Source organism: Petaurus breviceps, unplaced genomic scaffold (genome assembly GCF_028583685.1).
Source record: "Petaurus breviceps papuanus isolate PSGF00001 unplaced genomic scaffold, PetGlider_PUasm1.0 188, whole genome shotgun sequence".
Taxonomy (NCBI): domain Eukaryota; kingdom Metazoa; phylum Chordata; class Mammalia; order Diprotodontia; family Petauridae; genus Petaurus; species Petaurus breviceps.
In genome coordinates, this window is record NW_027185804.1 from 2870431 (window position 1) to 2875336 (window position 4906).

At 41.8% G+C, this 4906-nt stretch overlaps 1 non-coding gene across 1 annotated transcript; it reads right to left on the reverse strand.

Moving 5' to 3' along the window:
• Nucleotides 1–4252: 4252 nt before the first annotated feature.
• Nucleotides 4253–4355, reverse strand: LOC138163938 (U6 spliceosomal RNA). The gene has a single exon (XR_011168963.1). It is a non-coding gene; the product is annotated as a U6 spliceosomal RNA (small nuclear RNA).
• Nucleotides 4356–4906: the final 551 nt, after the last annotated feature.

Consider the following 4906-nt stretch of genomic DNA (forward strand, 5'->3'; position numbering starts at 1 on the left):
ATTGTGCTAAGTGTTGGGGATACAAAGAAAGCAAAAACTGTTCCTCCCATCAAGAAGTGTGATTCTAATTGGGAACATGGACTGTATGTGTTTCGCTTACTACCCTGGGCCTCACTGCTTGAAGGCCAGGTGTGTTACACTGTACCATTCCCCCACAGTTATCCTGTACTGTTAATGGGTTTTGGGATCACCTAGGCTCTCTGCTAATGGCTCCAGGCTCTACTGGTGGTGTTCTCTCTAAGTTTAGTGGTGACTCCCCTGCACCCCAGTACCATTTATCCACTCAACAGTTGGATTAGCCTTTACAATGGAATATTTATTTCAAAGGTATAATCATAAATATACAAACTTACCTCCCAACCTGTGGGGCTTCATCCCTTCAAGAACAAAGTACACAGGAGTTTGTGGAATGAGAGTGAGCTAGAAAGAGAGTGCCTGTCTCATTCTGGCCAGCTTTAAAGATGCTGCCTGCTCTGGTTGGTTACACAGCCAATCATAAGAGGCTATCTCCACCCATTTGTTAGGAGACAGAGACTGTTTCCATCTTATGAGATCTGGATATGTCCAGCTAAGTCACTTACATAAATAACTAGGGATATGCATGATATATCCAGAGTAAATAAGATAATTAGGAAGGAGAAGGTGTTAGTCCCTAGAGGGACCAGAAAAAGCCTTCTGCTGAAAGTAAGATTTGAGATAAGTTCTAAAGGAAGCCAGGGAAAGGTTAGAGGGAGAGGGCGGAGCATACCAGGGCATGCAGGATAGCTGTTTCAAAGGCATAGAAACCAGAAATTGATTTTCAGTCAGTCAGTCAGTCAGTCATCAAACATTTATTCAGCTCTTAATATGCTAAGTGTCAAGGATGTAAATTCAAGAAAAAAGAAACAGACCCTGACCTAAAAAAGATTATGTTCTAAATAAGAGAAGATAACACATAAAAATGGAACTGAAGAGTGGGGAGGGGGTGGAAAGAAGGGAGGAAGGAGGTATCCATAGGGGTGCATGGAGGTGAAGACCAGACTGAGGGATTTATCCCTAGTCTGGTCCTGTCTCCAAAACAGATGTCCTAGGAAGGACTCACTGATGGGGAAGGGGACTTCAGGAGTGGAGTGAGGAGACAGTTGAGGCTTGGTGATATGGTATGGATTGTCAATGGAGTGGAATGTTTGAGGAACCACAAGGCCAGTGTTTCCAGCTTTTAGAATGCCAGGAGGGGAGTAAATATAAAAGAAGGCTGAAAAAACAGTATGGGACCAGATTAGGAAGAGCTTTAAAAGTCAAATAGAGGATTTCCTATTTGATCCTGGAGGCAATAGGGAGCCACTGAATCTCATTTAGGAAGGGGTGACATGATCAGACCTGCACTTTAGAAAAATCATCTTAGCATCTAAGTAGAAGACAGAGTGGAATGGGTCAGGTTGCAGAGGATCCAGAGCAAGGAGAGAGAACAAATACAATGAAATCCAGTGTTAGGATCCTCAAAGATCTTGACAAAGTAGAAAGTTGGGCTGAATCTAATACAATGGGATTTAACATTTTTACATTTTAGTTCAAAGAAATTGACTTTACAAGTACAAAACATAGAAGGTGGGACTAGGTAGTAGTTTGTTTAAAAAAAAGATCTGGGGGTGGCCAGGTAGCACAGCAAGTAAGAGCACTGGCCCCAGAGTTGGGATGACCTGGGATCGAATCCGGGCTCAGACACTTAGCGCCCACCCAGAAACACCTGGCCATGTAACCTTGAGCAAGTTACTTAACCCCAATTGCTTAAAAAAAAAAGATCTGGTGTTTTTAGCAGACTTCAATTTCATTATGAGCCAACAATATAATATGGCAGCCAAAATACCCTGATTTGCTATTGGGTTGAATTGAGGGTAATATAATATTTAGGATTAAGGAATTAATCCCACTTTTCTTTGCTTCAACCAGACCAAATTTGGAGTACATGATAATAACAACAACAATAATAGTTAGCACTCATATAGTACTTAAAGGTTTATAAATATTATCTCATTTTATCTTCACAAACCCCCCAGAAGGCAGGTGCTATTATTATCCCTGCTTTTTAAGTGTCTGAGACTGGGATAGCCATTTCAAAGGCATGAAGACTCGAAATGGAGTTTGTCAGTCAATTATTCAGTCAAACATTTATTCAGCTCTTAATATGTACCCAAGGCTCCATTCACTGTATGACCTAGCAGCCTATCAGTTTAGGAAGGACATTGATAAGCAGCAAAGTGTAGATGGAGGCTTGGACCTGGAATCTAAAATCCAACCTCAGAAAATAAGTAGCTGGGTGACCCTGTTTGCCTCAATTTCACAAAATGAGCATAATAATAGCACCTTCCTCACAGGGCTGTTGTGAGGATCAAATGCCATCCAAGGAAGGCAACCAGAATTGTGGAGAGCCTCAAAATAATGTCATATGAGGACTGCCTGAAGGTAGTGGGAGAAGAGAGGCCTTAGAGGGAGCATGAGAGTGCTTCCTAGTATCTCAAGGGATTTTATTTTTGGAGGGGGGAAGGTAAGGCAATTGGGGTTAAGTGACTTGCCCAAGGTCACTCGGCTAGTAAGTGTTAAGTGTCTGAGGCCGCATTTGAACTCAGGTCCTCCTGACTTCAGGGCTGGTGGGGGCTCTATTCACTGTACCACCTAGCTGCCCAGGAATTTTCAAATTAGTCAGGTTTATAGCCTTAGAGTCAACCTTGATGTTTTCCTCTCCATCAAACCCCTTATCTGGTTATCTGCAGTGTTTTAATCTAGTTCATTTGATGATTTTTGAATGGTGATAGACTGGAGACAGGAAGACCCAGTTTGGAGGCTATGACAATATTCCAGACAAGAAGCAGTGAAGGCTTGAATGAGTGTTGCTGTAGGGGTGCAGATGGGATAGAAACCATAGAGGTGGAAAGAGTTGAGCCTGGCAGTAGATTGGCTGTGGTAGCTGAGGGAGACTCAAGAGGCCAAGAGGAATCTGCGGCACGAAATTTATAGCTGGAAGTAACTTAGTTCAACTCTCTCTTTTTTCCTCATTTTACCAAGGAGGAAACTGAGACCCCATGAGATGATGCTTCTTACTTGGTATACAGGTAGTGGATGTTAGGACTGGGATTTGAAGTTGGGTCTCCTGATTCCCAAATCCCAGGACTCTTTTCATGAGACCATTCTAACCTAAATAGTTAAAGATCCAGTACTGTATGGGATCAACAAGGAAGAGAGTGTATGAGAGAAGAGAGGAGAGTTGAGAACACATCTTTGGAGGGACACCCACTTGAAAAGGAGAAGGAGGTAGCAAAGTGAACAGTGAAGGAGGACTGCAAGAGAGATTCGAAACTCGAGTGTCAAGAAAGATGAGTGAATCCCAACTGTTGAAGGCCAGTGACTTGATTTCTTTTAGGCTTGACTTTATTTTATTTTTGGATGATGCAGCCAGAGTATGTGACTCCTAAAATAGAAATGTCTCTATGGTGTAGGCTTTGTTAGCCTGTCCCGTTCTCTGGGCTTGCAGACACAGGCAGAAAGAGCTTGGATTGTTTAGGAGAGGAGGAGCTGTACAGAAGGGAGACTGAATAACCATCATTATGTCTCTGACAGGCTATTCTTCGGGGATAGGCAGTCACAGAGGGGCACTGGCTCCAAGGCCTGGCAGCCCTTTCCCTACCACTCCCCACAATATGCAGCTCTTTATCCTTTCTGTCTCTCTCCTCTTCCTCAGCCTGTCTTCTTTGTTTTACACACACACACACACACACACACGCACATGCACACACATGCACACATACACACGTCACTATTTCTGGGACCCCCTAGTCACAGTGTCCCATACACAACTACCTCCCTCTTCCTATACTCCAGAACAGTCACTGTCACATCTCCACCCTTCATATTAACAATCCTTATTATACACCTACAATCATCACATATACAATCAGTTTCATGTATATACCTACACTTCCTATCACAATCACTTACTGCTAATATACAGTGTCACATCTATATCCCTCACACAGAGAGTATGACATCATTTATTCATTTGACAAACATCCAGTAGACATTTATTAAGCACCAGTATTGAGCAAAAGTGTTGGGGATACAAAGAAAGGCCAAAGGTGGTGCCTGACCTCAAGGACCTCACACTCCATGACATGGGATTACCATGGGAACAAGTATAGAGAGAAAAAAGAAGAGAACCCCAGGATAGCACCTTAGGGGACACTCATTCTTTTTAAACATTTAATGATTTTTAGTTTTCAAAAATATGGAACGTTTCATGCATTTGCATGTCATCCTTGCGCAGGGGCCATGCTAATCTCTGTATCATTCCAATTTTAGTATATGTGATGCTTAAGCAGCACTCACTCTTTACATTTTATTCTTTCATTTTGAACTTAGACACCAAATAAAAAGAACATTTCTATATATAAAGTAGACCAGAAAAAGAGAATTGTACATGAAATTATGAATGCTATATACTGCTTATTTTTCCTTTTAAGAATAGAATAAATTCATCATGTAGCATTCAAAACTGTCCTGTTTGTTTCTTTCTGGCCTTTATTCTTTCTTGTACTGTCCTAAAAATGCTTCAAAAACCCTCTTCTTCTCCCCCCCCCCTTCTTTTTTTGTCTTTTTCTTTTGGCAACCTATCCCTAAGTTCCTTCTCCTCCTCCTTCCTTCTACCCCACTGGAAAAAAAAAAAAAGGAAAAAACAAAATCTTTGTAACAAATGTGTCTAGTCAAGTAAAACAAATCTCCACATGTGAATGTATCTCTTATTCTGCCCTTTGAGTCCTTCATTTCTCCATCGGAAGTGGGTAACATGCTTCACCTTTAGGAGATGGAGATAGGCAGGACCCATTCATTCTCTGAGACAGAATTAAGAGTCTCAGAACCTCAGGGGATATCAGAG